This window comes from Euprymna scolopes, chromosome 17 (genome assembly GCF_053919585.1).
Source record: "Euprymna scolopes isolate OS-2025 chromosome 17, ASM5391958v1, whole genome shotgun sequence".
Lineage (NCBI taxonomy): Eukaryota > Metazoa > Mollusca > Cephalopoda > Sepiida > Sepiolidae > Euprymna > Euprymna scolopes.
The window spans coordinates 57,388,441-57,413,399 of record NC_136498.1 but is presented as its reverse complement, the minus strand read 5'-3'; the positions used below and the strand labels follow the sequence as shown (position 1 = coordinate 57,413,399).

General features: G+C 35.2%; 1 non-coding gene across 1 annotated transcript; it reads left to right on the top strand.

Moving 5' to 3' along the window:
• Positions 1–11,560: 11,560 nt before the first annotated feature.
• LOC145297146 (U2 spliceosomal RNA) lies at positions 11,561–11,756 on the top strand. Its single transcript, XR_013870110.1, has one exon. It is a non-coding gene; the product is annotated as a U2 spliceosomal RNA (small nuclear RNA).
• Positions 11,757–24,959: the final 13,203 nt, after the last annotated feature.

Below are 24,959 nucleotides of genomic sequence, written 5' to 3'. Positions count from 1 at the left end.
AGTCGAGCAATTAGATGCTTCCTGGACACTAATGCTGGTTTGATGATATTGGCAATTAATCTTTTTGTTAATTTTCGTAAATTTTGACAACATCATGCTGAAGAGTTGAGAGAAGGAAGAATAGTGCGCTGTGAACATCAAACACCTTCACAATTGCCAAATGATAACCTAGCCCCAAATTGTGATAGGATGTGTGAATCTCGAATTGAACTGTCTTCTCATATGAGAACCTATAAATAAAACCCTGGAAACTTGATATACTTTATTCAAGTGGTGGTCATGTTGATGATATTGTAAAGTGAGTCAAACTTCTGCATGGAGCTCAAACTGTAACAGAGCGTGTATGGCAGCTATATGCAAATGCCGATCTGCAAACAAAATGATATAGTAAGGAAACAACATTAAAAAAGACTATAAAAAGAAGAGAGAGAGCACGTTTGAGAGCATGTTCAAGAGGACAGAGGTCAGAAAGAAAGGGAACGATCACGGTAGAGACGTGGATGACGTTCAGGAGCAAATTAGATACGTGAGTGACGTCACAACCGTAACGAAAATGGTGAGGGATATGTGGCAAATTACAAATCCGAACTAATCGTGGTTTCTCATTTACAGGTGTTTGAATTAAGTCATGTGTGAAATAGAGCCTGTTGAGTGTCGTGCAGGGATAGGGTTTTTGTATTTGAAAGGATGTTTACCACAGGAAACTTTTGATGAAATGAAAGAAACGTATAAGAATAATGCCTTATCATATGCTCTTGTAAAACGCTTACTTCGTGAAAGCAACTGTAGCCAGAAATCTGTGGAAACATCTCAGACCAAGTTGTCCCATCTTCTGCTATAGATGAAACACCTGTCAATCAAGTTGAACGTTCAACATTTTGGAAGATTGATGCATGACTAATCCCCACGTAGCCGAAGAAGTTAATATTAGTACAGTCACTGTGGAATCTATCATGCAGGGAAATTTGCATGTGCATAAATGTCTGCAAGATGGATTGCCAGATTGCTGGCACCTTCTCAGAAGGAAGAACGCTTTGATTGCTCAGGAATGAATTTAGAAATGTGCCAAGAAGATGAGGCAAAGTTTTTCCAAAGACTGATTGTACAGGAGGAAACCTGGGTCTATCACTATTATTCGGATACCAAACCCGAATTAATGTAATAGAATACTTAAATTCACCCTAACTCCCAAGAAGGAAAAAGTGAAACCCTCGACTGCCAAAGTCATACTCACAATCTTTGGAGACCTTGATGGAGTAGTGATGACAGACTTCCTGAAAAAGGGTACCACAATTACAGGAGCATATTATGCTTCACTTTTGTGGAAATCAAGAGAAGCTATCAAAATCAGGAGCCCAGGAAAGATTAGCGAAGGTATTCTCCTCCTGCAATTTGTGTTGGCAGATGCCTATGACATTGCACTTTCTGATTTTCACCTCTTCCTAGCCATGAAATTGTTTCTGAAAAGAACGCATTTCTCTAATGATGCGACCTTGATTTCTAAATTTGCATCTTGGTTGGAGTACAAAACTGGGATTTTCTATAAAAACAATCTTCGGACCAGCATTAAATACTAAGAGATATGCATAACTCTAAGTGATTCCTAAGTAGAAAAAAGTCTAATAACTGGGATAAGTTTTGTTGCTCTACTACTATGAAGAGTAGGTCAGAGGCATTACTTTTCAATGCCCCTCGTACACATACTCACTTGCATGTACACACACACACACACACACACACACACACACACACACACACACACACACACACACACACACACATAGATGCAAACATCTTGTTGGACATTATATGACCAGCTTCTGTATTTTTCTGCTTGCCTCTACATTATATATAGAATAATGAGAGATGGCTTTCGTGTCCATTGCTCATCTACAGGCTAAACAGGTATACTTCATACTAGCATGAATATTTGATATTACCATGCTTTTAATTCTATTTATGATCTTATATTATATTTTGAAATAAGACATTTTAGAACAAGTAATGTTTAAATGTTTAACATTATTTATATTAGTGATGGGACGATTTCATTATTTTTCCTGGTTCCAACACAATTACCAAATCCGTACTAAATTCCCAATTCTGATCCAATTACCTATTCCGATTCTTTATAAATCTCTAACTATTTAACTATATAGTTGTATTTTTTCTCCGATTACCATAAAAACACACAAGTAAATGTGCAGATATTTTCCTAAACGTAAAAATATACTTTTGGGGGAGGATCTATCGATTTTAGCTTCACTGGTGGTTTTAAATCAATAAAAATTTATTACTTTGTCATTATTACCAACAATGGAGGATTATGTTTAAACAAAATCAAATAAAAAAAAGCAGAAAAATCATTTTGGCATTGGAAAATCGTTACAAATTTTTCCGATTATGATACCAGTTCCGATACCCTCAAATATTCCGATTTTTCTAATTCCTGATTCCGATTCCAACACTAATATATATATATATATATATATATATATATATATATATATATATATATATATATATATATATATATGTGTACAGGGTTAGCCAAGAAAAATGGGCCCCAACTCTAATAAGGCTCCGTTTCTTAATGTTTTGTCAGAATGAAATGAAACTTTGGTCATAACTAGTTCAAAATATTCAAAACATCACATCAAAACATTAGGGTCTTAGGCCGTTTTTCTCCGTTTTACAGCATATGTTCTAGATGGCCATCATTTAGCTTTTGTTTTTTTTGGGTCACCCTGTATATATATATATATATATATATATATATATATATATATATATATTATATATATATATATGCTCCTATAAATTTGTTTTTTATGTTTTGATATTCATATTAAAAAACTCTTTTTTCTACTTATTTGAAAAGAAAATACAAATTTAGTATATATGGGTCATGGAATTGCATTCATCTGCAAAAGATCTAGCTAATTTGCATATTCTTTTGAACATTCATTTTAATTAATTCCCTATTAGTTTTTTCGGTTTTCTCATGGGATGATCGTCTTTAGTTAACTATTACGTGTAATTATATTCATGCAGATATTCATCATGATTTATACTTGCATAGTATTTGCATGAAAATATTATAGTAAACACAAACCCCTTTCTATATATATATTTACATATGCGTATATATATTTGTTTTAAAACATTTTTGCCTACCAAATTTTTCTGTCAGCTTTTGGTCTACAGACATGAAACTTAATATATAGTGTATTTAAACCCATGCAAAACTTTATATTTGGGTTTCAGCTGTGGAGAATCCATGCAAAAGTGTGAAAATTAAAAAAATGGAATTTGCCAAGTGAAAGTCAAACGACGTCATTACGAATATGCATGCATAACGTAATAGCTATTGGTTCATGTTTTACTTTTTAGCCTTGCTGCAAACATGTCTTCATAGCTCAGGCATTAACGTCAAATGAGATAGTAAATGTCGTTGTTACAATGAGAAAAAGGCGATTTGAAGTTCTTTCCTATTCTTTGTCTACTTTGCAGCTCGGTATTGGCACACGAGTATATACAAAATTTTGTTAACGTTAGAAACTGGAAAAGTTAGTGATTTGTTGACTTTGAATAAGTGTTTTATGCCAAATTCATAGTTGAATATGGTTAATTTGTGCTCATTTTTTCCAGAAAATACTAATCTCTATCAATTCCTAACTGTGTCTCAAACGGGTACTTGGTCCTGGATATGACCTTAAACTTTATCCCATTATAAGGCGTCAGCTTGCAGGGTTTTTTTTTTGGGGGGGGAGCCACCCCATAATTGCCATTGCTCCCAGGTCCACTCTGACACAGAGTGGTAGTACCTGTTAAGGTCCCAGCTATGGGTTAAATAGAAATCGACTTAAAAAAAAACAAAACAAATATATTCTATTAAAAATTTTTTCTTCAAAATCACTGGATTCGGCATTAAATAACTTGAAAAAGTGTTGATATGCCGTAAAACAAAACAAAAACCCAACAAACGGGTACTATATTACTGTGTTTGTTGTACCTTATCATAAGAAATGTCAATGCATGATTTCAGTCAGCTCGGGTCAAAAGTTTCCCAGAAAAAGTTAGAGTAAATGTGATATTGTGGTGACTAATACATTTTAATTGTTATAAAGTCCCAACTATGCCATAATAGTTAGTTTGCTGCACCCTATCATAACCAAGATTCACACAAAATTTCAGCTAAATCAGTTCAGTTCGAACAGGCAAACAGACATACAAGAGAAATATTATATAGGTATTTCTCAATTGTCATATTTAGTGGTCAGACAATCTTGACTTTTTTAAATGATTTTTAAATAAAGATAAAACCGTTTTCTTGTATTAAAGAGGAAAGTGTAAGCCAACTAAGATTTTCCCTCGGCTATTGTTAAAATGACTTTTTCCCTATTGCCTGAGGTGTTGCTTTGGATCTATGTAATTCTAGGAGGTTCACGCTAAGAGGCCTTGCCTTCTAGGAGAAGAGGTTAGTTTATTGTTAATCGCTTGAGGCTTCCTACCGGGAAATATAGACTGGGCTGCCAGGAATTGCAGGCCAGAGTACGGAGTACTGGGCACGTTTTTGTTTTTTCAATCTTATTTTCCGATCCTTGTACCACATCTTCCCACAGTTGGAGACAGATAAATATCGACCAAAATGTAGTATCTGTTCTGATACTACACTTAATATTATATGTCCTTCATCAGTGGAGAAGAAATCTTCCTTGACCGAGGCAAGTGTATATTTTTGTCCCAATCAAAAAGTTCATCTTTTGTAGGGAGTTGGATTTTTTTTCTCACATTCAAACTCTGTTCTCGTGGGGAACCTAGTAAATAGGCCCGCTGTCGCATGGTTTTTAAAACATTTAAAGAACTACTGAAATCACCACTACTGGTAAAAGCTGTGGCACTCAGCAAGTTGGGCATCCACCATGCTGAGATTTAAAAAAAATTTTTTTTGCCCCAATCCAAACGTTCCTCTTTTATAAGGAGCTGGGTTGTATCCACATTGAATACCGGCCTTGCGTCAAACTCTGTACTCACGGGGAGCAAATAGACACTCTAAAGCAAGATTTTCTACAACATTACCAGTAACGAAGCATCTAAAGTTCTACTGCACCACTTCTCCTGGGTAGGGCGCCGGCTCTCAACACATTAGGCACTCACCACGCAGAGGGTTCGGAAGTAGGTAGTGTTGGCTCTGCATTCGATTGCAGCTGATTTTCTTTGTTTCCTCATTTCAGATAGCCACCAAATTGCATTGTTTGAGCCGCAACCCTTGTAAAGGGATTACAAAAGAGAAAAAAACGACAAAAGAAATAAGTATTTTCTCGTTCAGCCGGTCAGAACTCATTTAAAATCGGACAGCGACTGGTCAATTTCTTACTCAAGTGGTTCAACAACCTTATTCCATGACGGACAATCTAATATGAGAGAATGTACAACAATGCTAGCGACATCGGTCTATTAAATCGTGCCCTACGGGTATCTCTAAAAGTAGATATATTGTTTAAGCTATTTGATGCACTGCTCAAGGCTGGGTCCGCTTCTTAAGTAAAGAAGAGATGATAAGGTTTGTTAAACGAAAGATGGTTATGAACTTTTTTCAAGGAAGAAATGCTATGTCCGTTTAATTAAAAATAGATTCTTAAGTACATTAGATAAAAAAAAGAAATGGCTATGTACTTGAATAAAACAAAATGCAATTACGAAAGTCTCACCTTTGAGATGTTGAATTCTCTGTGTGTGTTTGTCTATCTGTCTGTCTCTGTATATATGTATTTTTGAAAATATTTTTTAGGAATACACTATGTATATATACATAATAATATCTATGTACAGACTCAATTTATTCATAATGAATTAAAAACTAAAAAGCAAAAAGCCTAGCTGACCGATTTCGAACCTCGCTCAACTGAGTTGAAATCGAGGTTAATAACGATTAAAGAAAACCTATAAATAAGATGGAAATATGGCGGGGAACGAGTGGGGGAAAAAAAGCAGAAACTACCTTAAGTCCTAAAAGATTTTCTAAAAAAGAAAAGTCAACGCTTCTATAACAGAACTCAAATCCTGAGGTTAACCTCGCGTCGCCAACGCACCGTTCCTGACATTTCTAAATACAACCGCTGAGAGACAACGTGTGGATTCTTATTACTGACTTTTCTTTCTCCAAATTTACAACATGGCTAGAAAGAAGAAGAAAAAAGAATGAAACAAGATACTAAGGATGGAGTTTCACTCCGAAATATATTTAAATTAAAAATTTCAAGCAAGTAAAATATTTGGTGATTTTCGTAAAATTCCATTGTAATTTGCCTTTCATGCGCATTTGATGCATATTTTATTTTATTTTATTCAAATTAAATCAATACCTCTCTGACAGAACTCACACCCCTGATATGTCTATCTATCTATCTATCTATCTATCTATGCGTATATATATATATATATATATATATATATATATATATATATATATATATATATATATACAGGATTTGCAATATTGGTATGCAAATATTTCGATCTATAGTCATTAATAACTAAGATCTCACATAGCTAAATAGTGTTATTATATGAAAAAGTTATTTTTAAATATGAACGCCTTAGGAAGAGACAGATTTTTCGCCTGATGAGATCTTTGTTATTAATAACTACAGATCGAAATATTTTCATACTAGTGTATAAAAGCTTATACATGTATGTGTAAATAAATATTAATTAAAATAGCTCCATCAATTAATGAGCACTATTATATAAACCTGATGGATATTCTCTGGATTTTAATCCTACGAAGTCATTCTTAACCAGGACTTCTTTATATACATATGTGCATTCAGTGTAGGAACACTGATGGTTTGAGCATGATTAGATTTTCTTTTTTACAGAAGCCACTCTAGTATGATTGCGGTATAATGAGAGAACACCATGTAAATCGTAGAATTTATTATTTTCGAGGACGGTTCAACAAAAACTTGTTAATATTGGACTTGAAAACGACCATGTTATAGTAAGCTGGGAAGTATTGCGTTCCACAGAGGAGTAGCGCTAGGAAAGAAGCTTTGCTCACGGAATTTTTGTTTGGTTTTGGGTACAGATACAAAATAAGGGAAATTGTTGGCAGTGGTGTTAGCTAGCCGAGTGCTTGCCGTGGATGTTTTACAATTGGGGAAACATAGATTGAGACTTAGTCGTGCACCTACCATGACAATAACAAAAGTGCAGAAATAAAGTTGCTACGTTTATTCTGTAATATATATATATGTACATATATATATATATATATATATATATATATATATATATATATATATATATATATATTTGTAGTCATCGACATACAGTCCTGTTTCGTTATATCACAACTCATTAGCGCCGCTAGATTAGCACCAGTCCCAAGCCGAGGATTTAACCTAGAACCATCTATAAGATAGTCAGCAGTTCTATCGGGAGCGGTGACTGCAAATAACCTCGCCAAATGTCTATTATAAACAGACATTCGTCCACCACTTTTATAGTGCTCAATTACATTTTTATAAGCATTTGTATATAGTTTTCAAGTTTAAAAAAAATTCCAAGAATATAAACACACACACACACACACACAAAAATGTGTGTGTGTGTATTTATATTCTTGGAAGTTTTTTTTTGAGTGTGTGTGTATTTATATTCTTGGAAGTTTTTTTAACCTTAAAAACTATATAAGAATGTTTATAAAAATTGAATACTTATTTCTTCGTTGGAAAATTATTTTGTCAGCAAGTCATTTAATCTCCTGTAATCGCTAAACAAACCTGCTTTCTAACAATAGTCTTGCGGTTTCAGGGATTATATATATATATATATATATATATATATATATATATATATATATATATATATATGTATGTATATATATGTGTGTGTGTGTGTGTGTGTGTGTGTGTGTGTGTGTGAGTGTGTGTGTGCACGGCAAGTGTAGTTTTGTTGTAAACAACACTGGCAAAAAATAGCAACAAGTCTTCCATATTTCTAATATTCATATTATCATGATTACATTCTTGGAGTAGTTGGCTTCTAGCGATAGCAGCGATGCAGTTAATGCAGTCAGTAAAACGGCTTGTTTGTTTACGATACCTCAGAAATAAGCACAAAGACCTTGGGCAAGTTTATCAGGCCCCAGTGCTCGCCGCTTTCTATATTTATGCACCGATGAAACCAAATGCAGCTCAAGAAAAGTAGAACGACGATCCTTGGAGGATCCATTCTCGGAGAAACTATTTCGAAGAAAGTTGAGTTATTTGGTTTGCTTTTACTCACTTGATTCTTCTCAGTCTCCATTGACCGAGATATGATCAAAGTTTTCATCTATATTTGAATTAATTAACCTAATTATTTTCTTAAGTTCAATATGAAACCCATTTAATATATTTTTATTGAACAGCATATTCAAGGCTGGCAAAACAAACAACTGTACTGTGAAAGAAGCATCAAAGTCGCCAAAGAAATACTTTCATACTTTTAATCATCTTCTATTATATAAAAAGCAGTGTCTGTGTGTATGTGAGTTTGTATGTCTAGTAAAAACTAGAAAAATTCAAAACAAACACACATAAATGTTATATTTTCTTCATTGGCATTGCTCCGTATGTATATATAATACCTAAAATTAAGATTAAAAAATAGGCATTGTGTGAGTGTAAACTGGGAAAGATTTTCTTAGGAGAGCTGCTTTTTAGATTTTTAATGGAATTATGTAGTAATTTTGAAAGAAAACAATGCAATCTATATTGTGTTTCTCTTAATCTGTTTGTCTGTTTGTCTGTCTAAGATACGTTTTTTTTAAAATTCGACGAAATATATTTATGTCTAACGATACAACTATTTTTTGAGATACGATTTCAAAAATCACAGAATGGCTAAAAATTAAAAATCGAACACCAAAAAAAAAAGAAAAGAAAAAATACAAAAGGCAAAGCAAGAAAAAAAGTATGTGTGTGCATGCATATGTGCACCGTAGGCTATGCTGTTTCAGCCCTCTCTCTATGCCTCCTCCTCTAAGCTCAACCTTTCCCTGTCTCCATGGTAAATTAGTTGAAATTTTATTTTTTATTTATCTTTTATGTTACATTAAGACTTAGATATTATGTATTTAGTAAGTTCATTCAATCTTTTTAATCATATAAAATCTTACGCTTTTTTAGTTACCATATCTTATGTGGGTGTGTGTGTGTTTAAGATCATTAATTTTGATTTTTTTATCGCTCTGAGCAATGCCAGATAGCCCTGCTAGTTTGAAATAAAAGACATAATAAAGATTATTACTTGGCGTTTTGGTTAGAAAACACGTATCTATTTTATTTTTCTCCCACTTAGGTTCTACTCCCATTCAGAGATTGACCTGCTTTTTTTGTTAATAAAAAAACGGAAGATAGTTGGTGATTTATTATTGGAAGCTGTTACTATAGTAAGATGTTCTTTTTGTTCTTTGTTGTTTCACTCTCTTCTGTCAATGAATTTGTAAAAAAGTTATTTGCATGAATGGAATGTAAAAAGTTATTTTCATGAATGGAATGTAAAAAGCTATTTTCATGAATGGAATGTAAAAAGCTATTTTCATGAATGGAATGTAAAAAGCTATTTTCATGAATGGAAATTTCCTAAGAAACTTTGGGGATTTTTTTTTTTAGAAATGAATTATCCTTCGTGTAAATTTGGTATTGTTGAGACTGCAATGATTTTAGCCAAGACTTGGAGAGAAATTTTATTATATTAGACAAAGAATGACCAACGATTCGTATTTCCTCCACCCCCCACATTTTATGACCTTGTGCCTAATTCGTGACATTGTATACTTTTAGTCGCATGCAAGCGACTCTATAAGTCACTCCATCGGTCCGTCGGTCTGTAGGTTGGTCTGTCTGTAACACTTTTGTGCTTGGCCTTTTTGGTTAAGATCAAAGGTCTGTTGTTAATAGATGCTGTTCTTAGATTTCAAGCGTTTTTTCTTGGCCTTTTGGCCAAGATCAAAGTAAGGTTGGGAGGGCGTTACTAAGCGGGTTTTCTTTTTTTTTCCAAGTCCCTAGACACAAATGAAATTTTATTAATGTTGTTATCTTTTTTGTATTTTTTGATATGAATAAAAAATGTTTTAAAAATTGTGTTTAAGTAGGAACAACCTCCACCTCCTACCACACAAAATATAAATACAAATTTAAAGGGGTAACCATGATAAAAGATGCTGGCCGAGAGAAAAATCATGTAAAATTTACAACAGAGACGAGATGGATGAACCAACCTCACCATCCCCTGTCTTTTTGAGTTGGCCTTGTGCCTAAGTTTTTTGTTCCTTTTCCCAATTGTATTTTTCTTCCTGTGAATAAAAAATTTAATATCTCAAAGTGTAGTATCTGTTCTGGCAGATACTGCAAGCAAAGACCATATGTGGGGGCAATCCCACATAAAAGACCTTGGTCAATATAGGGGCAACCCTTCATAACAATTGTCACTATCCAGCCCCCCCCCCCTACTCCACAGGGAGTTGGTCCCCATTTCCCTTTCACTCCTCACATTAAAAATCAGCCTTGTAGCTAATTTTCTCATTGGGGGAGCAAATATATACCAACCCCACATATAAGACCTTGGTTAATGTAGGGGCAACCCTTCATACCAATTGTAACTATCCAGCTCCCCTACTCCCCGGGGAGCTGGTCCTCATTTCCCCTTCACTCCTCACATTAAAAATAGGCCTGGGGGGAGCAAATAAATACCCTTTTCTTGACCTTTTGGCCAAGATCAAAGTGTAGTATCTGTTCCGGCAGATACTGCAAGCAAAGACCATATGTGGGGGCGACCCCACATATAAGACCTTGGTCAATGTAGGGGAAACCCTTCATACCAATTGTCACTATCCAGCTCCCCTACTCCCCGGGGAGTTGGTCCCCATTTCCCCTTCACTCCTCACATTAAAAATCGGCCTTGTGCCTAATTTGCTCGGTGGGGGAGCAAATAAATGCCATCTGTCCGGCAGATGCTGCACTTAAGATAATTTGTACCAGTCAATGGAGGGGAAACCCTCTATACTGGGACAATTATTATTTTTGGTAACCAGAGTGCCCCCTTTTTGCCTACTTTTAGGGGAGCTGGTTTTTACCTCACATTAAAAACGGCCTTGTGCCTAATTTGCTCAGTGGGGGAGCAAATAAATACCATCTGTCCGGCAGATACTGCAAGCAATGAGTATATGTGGGGGCAACCGCACATATAAGACCTTGGTCAATGTAGGGGCAACCCTTCATACCAATTGTCACTATCCAGCTCCCTTATTCCCTGGAGAGCTGGTCCTCATTTCCCCTTCACTCCTCACATTAAAAATCGGCCTTGTGCCTAATTTGCTCGCTGGGGGAGCAAATAAAGACCAACCCCACATATAAGACCTTGGTCAATGTAGGGGAAACCCTTCATACTAATTGTCACTATTCAGCTCCCCTACTCCCCCGGGAGTTGGTTCCCATTTCCCCTTCACTTCTTATATTAAAAATCGGCGTTGTGCCTAATTTGCTCGGTGGGGGGGGGGCAAATAAATACCCTTTTCTTGGCCTTTTGGCCAAGATCAAAGTGTAGTATCTGTTCTTACTACATGCGTTACTTATGTTTGTAACTTTTCCTTGGCCACATAACTAAGATCAAAGTGTAGTATTTGTTCTTCATAGATGCTGCACTTACATTTGTAACTTTTACTTGGCAATGGAAGGGGAAATCCTTCCATGCCAAGGCATTTTTAGTCACATGCAAGTCACTCCATCGGTTGGTCTGTAACATATTTACATTTTTTTTTTTTTTAAGCAAGGGAATATTTTTTTTAAGCAAGGGTACATTTTTGTCCCCCGATTTATCACAGAGTGACAATGGGTCCGTCTGTCCATTAGTCCAGATGATTGATGGATAATTATTAGTTTTTCCTGAAATTTTGTCACAAAATATATTTTAATATATAAATGTGTGTATTAAAAAAAAATTTTTTTTTTTTTTTTTTTTTTCGAAAAGTCCTGTTTTGTACACAGGGGCTTAAAAGGGGTAAAAAATGGCCCAAAATGACACTTTTTGTCCCGTAACATTTGATCAATCCATTAGATTTTTCTGGAACTTGCCCAAAATGTGGAGATCATTGTTCTTAATATAAATTCAGTATGAGTTACCCTGGAAAAAATCTGGTTTGCGTCCCCTAGGCATTTTTTGTGCTAAAAATGCCCTTTCTTCTGACGCGTTTCTCACATTTCTCGACAAAAACATGATATGTCTATATAGTGGTTTCCCATGTTGCTGAATGTAAATATACATGTGTTAAGGTGTGAAACTGCACTGTTTGTCCATTGTGACTGGTATTCAGCATTCAAAGTGGCTCATCAAGGGTCAAAAATGTACCAAAATTGCAAAAAATGACACTTTTTGCCCCATAAAGTTTTACCTATTCATTAGATTTTTCTGAAACTTGTCCAAAATCTGGAGCCCATTGTTCTTGATATAAATTCAGTATGGGTGACCCTGGTAATATTCTGGTTAGCGTCCCCCGGGATCTTTGAGTGCTAGAAAACACAACTTTTTGGGACTCCCATGCAGCACCAATTTTTTAAATTATATTTCACAGAGAGGGGCCATGCATGCACGGCTCGTTTTTTAAGCAAGGGGCATGGAGTAACATTTTGGTCCCCCTGTTTATCAGAGAGGGACCTATGTTTTTGGTGGGTTTGTCTGTCCGTTAGTCCGGACGATTGACCGATAACCGTCCATTAGTTTTTCCTGAAATTTTGTCACAAATTATATTTTAATATATAGATGAGCATAGTAAAAAATATTTTTTGTGCCGAAATTCCCATTTCGCTACATGGGCTCAAAAGTGGTCAAAAATTTCCCAAAATGGCCAAAAATTACACTTTTTGTCCCATAACATTTGATTCATCCATTAGATTTTTCAGAAACTTGCCCAAAATGTGGAGGACATTATTCTTAATATAAATTCAGTATGGGTGACCCTGATAAAAGTCTGGTTTACATTTCCTGGGGACTTTTAGTGCTGAAAACGCCCTTTCTTCTGTTGCGTTTTTCATATTTGAAGAGTGAAGGGGAAATGGGGACCAACTCCTCAGGGAGTAGAGGAGCTGGATTGTGACAATTGATATGAAGGGTTGCCCTTACATTGATCAAGGTCTTATATGTGGGGTTTCCCCCACATATCGTCTTTGCTTGCAGTATCTGCCGGAACAGATGGTATTTATTTGCTCCCCCACCGAGCAAATTAGGCACAAGGCCGATTTTTAATGTGAGGAGTGAAGGGGAAATGGGGACCAACTCCTCGGGGAGTAGGGGAGCTGGATAGTGACAATTGGTATAAAGGGTTGCCCCTACATTAACCAAGGTCTTATATGTGGGATCGCCCCCACATATGGTCTTTGCTTGCAGTATCTGCCGGAACAGATACTACACTTTGATCTTGGCCAAATGGCCAAGAAGAGGGTATTTATTTGCTCCCCCAGCGAGCAAATTAGGCACAACACCGATTTTTAATGTGAGGAGTGAAGGGGAAATGGGGACAAACTTCCCGAGGAGTAGGGGCGCTGGATAGTGACGATTGGTATGAAGGGTTGCCCCTACATTGACCAAGGTCTTATATGTGGGGTTGGTATTTATTTGCTCCCCCACCGAGTAAATTAGGCACAAGGCCGATTTTTAATGTGAGGAGAGAAGGGGAAATGGGGACCAACTCCCCAGGGAGTAGGGAGCTGGATAGTGACAATTGGTATGAAGGTTTTCCCCTACATTAACCAAGGTCTGATATGTGGGGTTTCCCCCACATATTGTCTTTGCTTTTAGTATCTGCCGGAACAGATTGTATTTATTTGCTTCCCCACTGAGCAAACTAGGCACAAGGCCGTTTTTTAATGTATAGAGAGAGGGAGGGGGGAGGGAAAAGGGGACCAGCTCCCGAGAGGTGGGAAATGGGAGCTGGATAGTAACTGTTGGTATGAAGGGTTGCCCCTACATTGACCAAGGTCTTATATGTGGGGTTTCCCCCACATAAGATCTTTGCTTGCAGTATCTGCCGGAACAGATGGTATTTATTTGCTCCTCCACCGAGCAAATTAGGCACAAGGCCAATTTTGAATGTGAGGAGTGAAGGGAGGGGGAAGGGAAAAGGGGACCAGCTCCCGAGAGGTGGGAAATGGGAGCTGGTTAAAGGTCATGCATGTGAGGTTGCCCCCACATCTGGTCTTTGCTAGTCATAGCTAGTCATAGCTTGCAGTATCTGCCGGAACAGATGGTATTTATTTGCTCCCCCACTGAGCAAATTAGGCACAAGGCCGATTTTTAAAGTGAGGAGTGAAGGGGAAATGGGGACCAACTTCGCGGGGAGTAGGGGAGCTGGATAGTGACAATTGGTATGAAGGGTTGCCCCTACATTGACCAAGGTCTTATATGTGGAGTTACCCCCACATATGGTCTTTGCTTGCAGTATCTGCCGGAACAGATGGTGTTTATTTGCTCCCCCACTGAGCAAATTAGGCACAAGGCCGTTTTTAATGTGAGGTAAAAACCAGCTCCCCTAAAAGTAGGCAGAAAGGGGGCACTCTGGTTACCAAAAATAATAATTGTCCCAGTATAGAGGGTTTCCCCTCCATTGACTGGTACAAATCATCTTAAGTGCAGCATCTGCCGGAACAGATACTACACTTTGATCTTTTTATTTATTTGCTTCCCCACTGAGCAAATTAGGCACAAGGCCGTTTTTTAATGTGGAGAGAGAGAGGGAGGGGGAGGGGAAGGGGGATCCTGCTCCCGAGAGGTGGGAAATGGGAGCTGGATAGTAACTGTGGTCGTAGGGTGATCCCTACCTTGACCAAGTTCAGATATGTGGGGTTACCCCCACATATGGTCTTTGCTAGTCATAGCAGGTCTTTGCTTGCAGCATCTGCCGGAACAGATGGTATTTATTTGCTCCCCCACTGAGCAAATTAGGCACAAGGCCGTTTTTAATGTGAGGTAAAAACCAGCTCCCCTAAAAGGGGTCACTCTGGTTACCAAAAATAATAATTGTCCCAGTATAGAGGGTTTCCCCTCCATTGACTGGTACAAATTATCTTAAGTGCAGTATCTGCCGAAACAGATACTACACTTTGATCTCGGCCCGAAGGTCAAGAAAATGCTTAAAAAGCTAAGAACAGCATCTATCAATACCAGACCTTTGATCTTAACCAAAAAGTCCAAGCACAAAAGTGTTACAGACAGACCGACCGACAGCCCGACGGACCAACGGACCGATGGAGTGACTTGTAGAGTCGCTTGCACGCAACTAAAAAAAAAACGACAAAAATATAATAATAGTAGGGCACAGGCTTATAATATACTCCTCTTAAAAGGGCACTTTTAAAACAGGAGTAAAAGATGCTGGTGCCCTAGAACCTTCCATTCCCCCTGCACATTCCTGCTCTTAGCAGCTCCTCACCAGATGTAACAACAATACTCCATTTTAGGACTTTAGAAAACTATGGAACAAAAAACACCAAAACAATAAAAGCAATAATATTCCTAGATCTAACAAGCATAAACCGTTGTCTTTGAAGCAGTATTGTATCAGAAAAGAAAAAAAATTGTTATAATTGCAAAATATCCTTCAGTTTACGATTACAAAAGCATTATGGAGTAAGACAGAGATCCGTGCTCCATATTGTAAGTTTGCCCCCTGGCCAAATTGTATTTCAAATGCAATATATAATCTGCTTCGTTGAAAGGCTGTCATTATCAATCTGGGCTCTCATCGTCATGTCGGCCAGAATTCATATTCTGTGGGTAATATCTAAAGAGACAAGTTCCAGAAGGATTCTTTTAGTAATGCTTCAGTAGTTAAGATGAATGAGAATTTAAACTGAAGGAACCATTTTCTTGGTTGGCAATGCACATTACTCTTCCATTCCAAAAGTTTGGTAACATTCCATAGAATGTCTAATACAATTTTCTAATTAAATAAAAAAAACCCATAAAGAACTAAGGAATTGCCAAAATCTTCATCTTTTATTTTTTTTCTAATAGGTAACCGCTTATCAAGGTCCAGTCGCTACTAGAGGATATGGCTTAAAGAAATTGTAAGGTGAACGCTGATCGCTATCATGAGAAAACCGGAAATGGGTGGGGTAGGCAGAATATTACTTCGGAGGAATTGATTATTCAAGAGCAGAGCTCTTCAAGTATTTGTTTACATTAGACTTGAATACAACCATGCCGTAGTTGGTTGGGAAGCAGTTTTGTGGTATCTTGTTCCAAAAATGGGATGTTCTAGGAAAGAAACTTTGTTCATCGAAGTTCCATTCGGTTTTGGTTAAAGAGAGAAAAAATATTTTTATGTTATTCTTGGACATGAAAGAGAAAATACACAATGTTTAAGAATTTATTTTAGATCAGGATTGATAATTTTTTATTCTTTGGGTTACTTTTCTCATCTTGGATCTTAAACCCACAACGTTTCGAGAGATGTAAATGCTGAACTACTTCAGATGTGTATTGTGAAACTCAGACATCTGTATACAATCTTAACACCTTCCTTAAACTAATTCCAGAAAAATTTATTCTAGAAAAACGAATTCTTGAATAATTCATTCTAGAATTTATTCTAGAAGAACTAATTTTGGAAGCACTGACATTTTACTTAGTACTTTATCCAGTTCAATCTTTGGTGTGGGCGATTCTCGAATATAAATGCAAATGACTTAAGTTAGAATGATATCCAATGGATTAAATAAAGGGATCCATTCGAAATTTTGTACAGATTCCAAAGTTTGATAGAAACATGTTCAATCTCTTCAAAATACGTCTGAAAGAAGGTTAGAAGTTACATCCACCAAAACGTTCAAGATGAGAACAATAGTTTGAATAATACAAATAATCCAAATTATAAATCCTCATCTCAAAATTTCAGAAACATAATCCAGCAACTCTTCATACTCTAGGACATGTCCAGTGATGACTTCCGTTATATTCTTCTATCAATCATGGGAAAACAAAGGGAAATAACCAGCAGTGGTACGGTAGCGGTTCTTTTTTTTCCTACAGCCTACATTACCAACTTATACATTTAGAACTTAATTTTCAACTAGGATTATTAAATAAAACTAAATTTATTAAAACTGAATTTAAATTTATTAAATAAAACTAATTTTATTTATTTATCGACACGCACTCGAACAATTAATGAGATGATAGTGCCATCAATGTTTTCTTATTATCATAGTTTCAAAGTTTACTATCGTAATACATCTACGACATGTGTATCCAATCAGGGCAATCAATCTGAACTGCTATTGTGTAGTTTTGTCACTACAACTACTACATTTGAATTGCATAATCAAATGCACCAACTTTTTTTTTTATATGCTTCTGTACTTAATCTTATCTTATACCAGGACGATTACATTTGGCAAGCAGTCACGTTTACAAAATCGACAAGTTGTTTCTCAGCTCTTTTCGTTGTTGCATTTTTTTATTTTCTTTTTCTTTTTCAATATTCTTATCAGTTTGTTCGAGCTGGAGATGGGGCATCCTACTGGATGCCAAACATTCACCTGCTATCTTATATATTCCAACCGAGAAATCTTTTTTTTTTTTTTTTAAGGTTTTGACCGTCTCCATAAGTGCAAATATATGAATCTTTCGTTCACCGTGTATACGGCAAGTGCTGATCGGAGCTTCAATGTATGCCCCCCCCCTCGCCAATCTTTCACGAAAAACACTCGTCTAGGCAAAACCACTGTCAATAATTTCCCAGACTCTTTATCTGTGCCTAAACCTAAATGTATATTCCATGAACAAAGCTTCTGTCTTAGAACTGCACGCCCGTGGAACTCTCTTCCGATCGCCTGCTTTCCAGCTGACTACAATTTGATTGTCTTCAAGTTCAACGTAAACAGGTTCTTGATGAACCATCCCCCTAAGTAATCCAATTTACAAAATTCCCACTACTTATGTTTTCTACGCTATAATCACATTGACTAATGTATACCCATTAACCCTTGTCCTCGAGTGGCCTCCGGGCCTTTATAAGTGCTGATTCTTGTGTAAAAAATATTTGTTTGCACCTGTTTATATTCAACTAATCGGACTTCTGTAGTTACTAGCTATACAATCGATATACCGAAAGCAGCAACGTCCAAAACATGAAAACAAATGCTGGTTGTACATGTATAAAGGCAACATTGGCCGATATCGCGTACTTACTCATCCAAGCTAATTTCGGGGGTAAAAGTCATCGGCAGTAAACAGTATTAGATAATTTGAGGGTTTCGCCGAAGTAGGTTCCTTTACTCAATCTGAAAGCAAACTAATATCAACATGTCTTTTAGTAAAAGCAAACTAATATTAACACGTCTTTTCGTAAAAGTAATCTATTGCGATACTTGCCACTATGATTTAAGATTTTTTAAATTTAATTTATTATACGTAAAAATTTATATTTTTGGAATTAATTTAACATTCATACGTTTTCGTTTTAATTTTTTCTTCAATTCATTATATGTCAAAAATCCATATTTTCTGATCCGTGTTAACGTTCATTCATTTTCTTTTTCATTTATTTAAGCAAGCATTGAATTAAATATATTTTATTTTATGATATACTAGCGGGGGTACCCGGCGTTGCCCGAGTGTTTGTTTCCGGGACGGGGGGGAGTTTTAAAAAATGTTATGGTAGGTAAGTAGGAAGGATCAAACCCGGAGTCATGAGTAAAAGTAGGAAAATAAAGTGTGAAAAAAAAAAAACAAAAAAAAAACATCTGCAACGTTAACAGTTCGGCCACCAAGAAAAGTCCATTCCAGTTGTTTCGGAAAAAAAACAAAAAAAAAAACGACTACGGTAGGTCGGCGCGAACGTGAAAATATAATGTGAATTGTCCAGCACGCTAACCACTACGCCACAGAGCACTGCAGCTTAGTTTAGTGATTTTAAATAACTTGACATGAAAGAACTACGAAGCCAAACCGGTGTTCTCTTCTCAACTGTTCCTTGTGAACGATCCCCAAACGGTGTTAAATGGTGGCAGGGGGAGGAGGAATTTATTAGAGAGAAAATATTTTACCACTTCCATTGATCTTAACCGATTTTGGCCGTGACTTCTCAGCAGAAAAAGTATAGAAATCTAAGATTATCGAGGAATTTGAGAAATAATAAGCCTATAACACACCCCAGATATTGTTCTGCCGTTTGTGCATATTATATTTGCATTAAATATCTTGATTTTTAATCCTATTAATGTCAAAATCAGACGGGAAAAAATGAGTTCATTTTATTTATATAGAATAGAAGAAGAATAGAAGAAGAATAGATAGAAGAAGAGAAGAAGATAAAACAAAGCGTTTATTCCAATATTCATTTATTCTGTGAGAATTTGCCTGTAAATAAAGATATTTAAAAAGTGTATGAATACACATATTTGTTAAAAAAAATCGACTTGTCGATATTCTTATCTATTAAATTTAAAAATATTTTACTTTTGAGTTACACTTTAAGCGGGGAATTACAACTAAGTAACATCGTTTACTTCCAAGGACTTTCGTAACCTGAACTCATTTGAATGAGTAAATACGCGATATCACCAAACATTGGTATCCTCACGAATTCCCAGTCTAAAGTCTGATATATCTTTGCTTGCGACGTGTAGAAGCAGAGATTACCATAGGAAAAGAGACCGTGATATTGACTCCTGGATTATCACTAGCGATCTGGTTACGATTCAATGTCGCTGGGTACAAGAGATGTTTGTCATCGTTGACCATGCAAGGGTAAATGGATTCCTAAATTGGATATCTCTTATAATATAATGATGCGATTGTGAGGAAGTCATTGTTAGGTATGTATTATTACTGCTGTTACCTAACCATCTGCAGGTGGCTGTTTGAAAAATAAAATTAACAAATTCCTTTTTTTAATTTATTTATTGCGAACTATTATCCTCATCTTTATTAGTTGCTGTTTCACGACGTTTCGGCCAACTATTCCTCTGGCCTTCGTAAGATGGTAACCGTGACAGAATAGGAACTCCGAATCTCCTATCTTCATTCTCAGCAATTACTGCCATCCATAGTTGATGTCGTCCCACCACGATTTGGCCAAATAAACCGCCTTTGGTTGGGATTGAAACCGCTATCTTCAGACAATTCTCACTTGGAACCGTAGCGATTCAACGTCTCTATCCACATCGCCACGAAGCGCGATCAAGGTTGGATTTTTTTTGTCTTATAAATGCACGTTTATTTATTATCTGATCCACATCGTCGGGTCCGTTCTGAATGGTATATATATATATATATATATATATATATATATATATATATATATATATATATATATATATATATATATATATATATATGTATATATATATCAATTGGAATTCATTATTTAATAATTTATCTATTGGGGACTATTATTTGAATCATTTGTAGTTGTTGTCGGACGAAGGAAGAGGAATAATTGGTCGAAACGTCGTGAAACAACAACTAATAAAGATGAGGATTATCGTCCGAAAAAATAAATTAATAAATAATACTCATCTCAATAATGAATTCCAATTAAAAAAATACATATAATTCCTTTTTTGTAACATTTTTTTATTTAAGCCATTGACAAGAACGCGGTGTTATATATTTGTAAAAATGGAAGAGAAATAATAAAAAAAAGAAGAAAAGCGGATTTAATTTTGTTTAAACATTATAGTAACGACGTAGGCATTGTATTTATGTTTTATGGTACGTATGTTCAAGTAATATCTACGTTTGTAGCAACCTCCATTACAGACAACCACAACAGCAGCAGCGGAAAGATGACCGTGGTTCAGTGATTAACGATACAAATTGACAAAATTCATTCCAAGGAAAAACTTCCACATTGACAGTCTTCACGTGGTTCCTTACCTTAAGTACCCATTATGCTTCTAGAAAGAATCATTAATGGCAATACATTACCATGCACGATGCTCAGCAAACAAACAGCAGCAGCAACAGTTTGGTTTCTAAGCTCGAGTCTGATTGATGCAAGCATTCAACTTTCACTTCTGGCTTGACCAACCAGGGGTCATCTTTGAGGCGATCTGAACACATGATAGAAATTGGTAAAAAAAGTTAACAGTCGGCCTACTTTCTCTTTCAGCCAGGTGGCAAAAATCAGCTTATTCATTCCATGACACAGCTTCCAACCTTGTTTTGAGTTACATTGTCAGTGAATTAACTAAAGCCGTTTACCTCGGAGGACTTTCAAAACTGGAACACATTTAGATGAATAAATATGCGATGTCACCTAACATTGTTATCTTCACGAATGTCATTGTTATCTTCACGAATTGTCTCGTAATTTTTCACAAATTGCATTGTTGTTTTCACGACTTTTTTATCGTTTCGAATACCTTTGATATACATATTAATTTTCCTATTATCCTCATGAATGTACTTCTAATCTTCACAGATTTTCTTATTATCCTCACGAATTTCTTTGTTATTCTTACGAATTTTTATTGATATTCTCACGGATTTTCATTGTTATCCTCACAGATTTATTTGTTATTCTCACGATTTTCCTTGGTATAATCACGTATTTTCTTGTTATATTTATGTATTTCTTTTTATATTAAAGAATGTCCTTGTTAATCCCAAACATTTCTTTGTTATCTCTACGAATTTCCATGTTATTCTTACGACTTTCCGTGATATAATTACATATTCCCTTGTTATCTTCAACATTTGTTATCTTTACGAATTTTTATGGTATTCTTACAAATTTCTATGGTATTCTTACGAATTTCTTTGTTATCTTCACGAATTTCCTTGTTATCTTAAAAAATGTCTTATCTTCACGAATTTCTATGTTATTCTTACGAATTTTCTAGTTATCCTCACGAATTTCTTTGTTATCTTTACGAATTCCCGGTCTGAAGCCTGGCATATCTTTGCTCGCGATATGCAGAAGCAGAGATTACCAGATCAGAAAGGGCCCTTGTATTTACTCCTGGATTTTTACCAGGTTCGAAAGCTGTCTGTCATCGCTGACCTTGAAAAGATTACTGGAGAACTAGATTGCATATCCTTTATACCATAACGATGCTATTGTCAGGAATCATTGTTACATATGTATTATTGCTGCTGTTATCTTACTATCCGCAGGTGGCAGTTTAAAAAAGATGAAATTAAGCAATTTCTTTTCTTGGAACGCTTGTTAATTCAAACCGTTGACAAAAACACGGTATTATATTTGTAAAAATGGAAAAGAAATTTTTAAGGAGAAAAAGCGGATTTAATATTGTTTATAGAAACAACGTAGGCACGATGTTTTATGGTACGTAACTTTTCACTGTATCGCAGCGGCTAGAGAATGCACACATTTTAATCGAAGAATCGAATCTAAAACCTTCTCGTTGATAGTCGTCAGTTCTTCCCCACACACACAACTACGGGTTTGTCACTTGTAAATTATCTCTCTAAGGTTTTTATATAAACATTGATTGCTACTTTCATAGTGCTCCATTTGTTTAGAAAGAGCTTTGTATTACATGAAGTAGCAGGCGATATAAGATAATAAAATGATAACGAATATAATTTAATGAAAAGTACAGATTATATAATCATTCACTAAAGAAATGCCTCTCTGTGTCAACACTCTTCAGTGCGGCTATACTAGAGATAAAACTCTTTGCTAAACTAATTGTTTTTGCAGGTTAAAAGTCCAATTTTAATAAAAGGTGTATTTTAACGCCCAAGAAAGACAACGCTCTCTCTGCTGAAATTTTAATAATCAAGTTGTCGCATTCAAATTAAGGAATAAAAAGTTTCCTTACTTTTTAATGCACTGGAACTCTTTAAAAAGAAGAATACATGTCTTTTTTTTGCACCAGCCTTCTAAAAATAAGTGCCTAGTGATTGGTCAAGGAGAATTGCCATCATCAATCAAATAGTTTTTTTTTTCAGAATAAAAAGAATGTCGTTATGGACAAGACAATAATTTTAGGGAAGATAGAGGAGTAAATGTTTTTATATAAACAATGTATATTGTTACAGAAGCGTTAAAGATTACTGAGGTAGGTGCCATAAAGCACCAGCGGTTGTATATTAAGTCGGAGAAGGTGTTGTCTCTGAACATATAAATATATGTCGTTTGTGCACGTAGAGGTAATGTTGTTATCTTCAAAACATTAAAAACCTACCCATCAGCGGATCCTCTAAATAATACATACAAGTTCTCTTTGACTGAACATTTGCTTAGAACCTAACATGTGCAACGTCTTTCAGCATTGACTCATTTTCCATCCTTAGTTATGCTGACTTTCAATATCATCCAAAGAACTTAGAGACTATCTACGTTCGTTTAAAACGACCATTTTGTATAGACAGGAGTGTCTGTTAAGTTTAAACACGGGTAATCTCTAAAATACAGCCCCAATGTAAATATGCTATAACGCTAACTTTACTTTAAATGTATATAGTTCCTTTTTTATTTTGTCCATTTACAAAATGGACAGAAAGAATTCCATTAAGTTATGATGTGGTTAGCAACCATTATAAGTATACCATAACGGTATTTTAAATATCCATAATTCTTTTTTTCTTTTAAAACAATTCCTTGCTTCAGTTGCTTCAGTCGCGAAATGTAATAATACTGATTTAAGCAACCTCTCTATAGTCTATAAACTTTGTTAACCGCCCCTTTTACGGCCTATAAAATGTACTACTTTTCGCTTCTATCATTTTACAGCATGTATGGTCGGTTCAAGTATTGGATATTTATTTTATCTATATAATCAATCACCAGCTAAGTAAATTGACTTTCGATATAAGACATGGGATATTTTGTAAATTTTTCTTTAAAAAAATAATGGTGTGAGGAGTGGGTGGGGTCTTATAAGCCATCAATCACATTGTCTTGTTTGCTATATATATATATATATATATATATATATAAATATATATATATATATATGTATATATATATATATATATATATATATATATATATATATATATATATATATATATATATATAAATTGAAAAAAAACGAAAGAATTCTTAATCTTTTAATCTAAATTAAGTGCACCACTATAATCTAAAGCGAATGGGCGACATGATTAAAATTAAATAACGAAAAAATGATAAAAAAGCTTTTTAGATAAGAAAAAGAAAAAAAAAAGAAGGCAGATTTTATGGTCAGTCAAGAGCAGTCTGTTCCCCCTACAGGAAACTACTGGGCTGTTTTAATTGTTCAATGGAATCGTCTTAAGTGTTGACTCCTAACAATTAAAATTCTTCATTTGAGATTGGATTGAAGATTCCGATTCAATTAAGTTAGACGATCAAATTCAACAAACGGAAAATTATTTTATTTGCTTTTCTTTTGTTTTTATTCCGTTCTCAAAGTAATCACATTTTTTTTTCGTGTAATATGCTGAGGCGACAAAATACCTGGAACGACAAAGCACTTGAAATTGCACAAGATTCTTTATAAAACCGTCAGAAAGTATTTCTATTTTTTTGTATTAATTTCTTTTTACTCTCTAAATTTACTTAGATGTTTTCCCAGCAGTAAAATCATGCAACGAATTACTTATACAATTTCACTAAACAAGTTATGGAAAAGTGTTTGGTTCTGAAACATGCATAGTGTGGTGGCTAGACTGAACTCCCTCTTACTCTAAAAAAATGGCGAATAATGTGTCGTCTATCAAAGTGTTAAAAAGGAAAAAAACGCATTTTTAAATAATAAAAATATGAATTTTGAGAAACAATGGTTAATAAAAAGGTTATTTATGTACATTTTAAAATTGCAGCCACACATACGCGCGTGCACACACACAAATATATATATATATATATATATATATATATATATATATATATATATATATATATATATATATATATATATATATTAGGTTGTCCGGAAAATAATGGCCAATTTTAG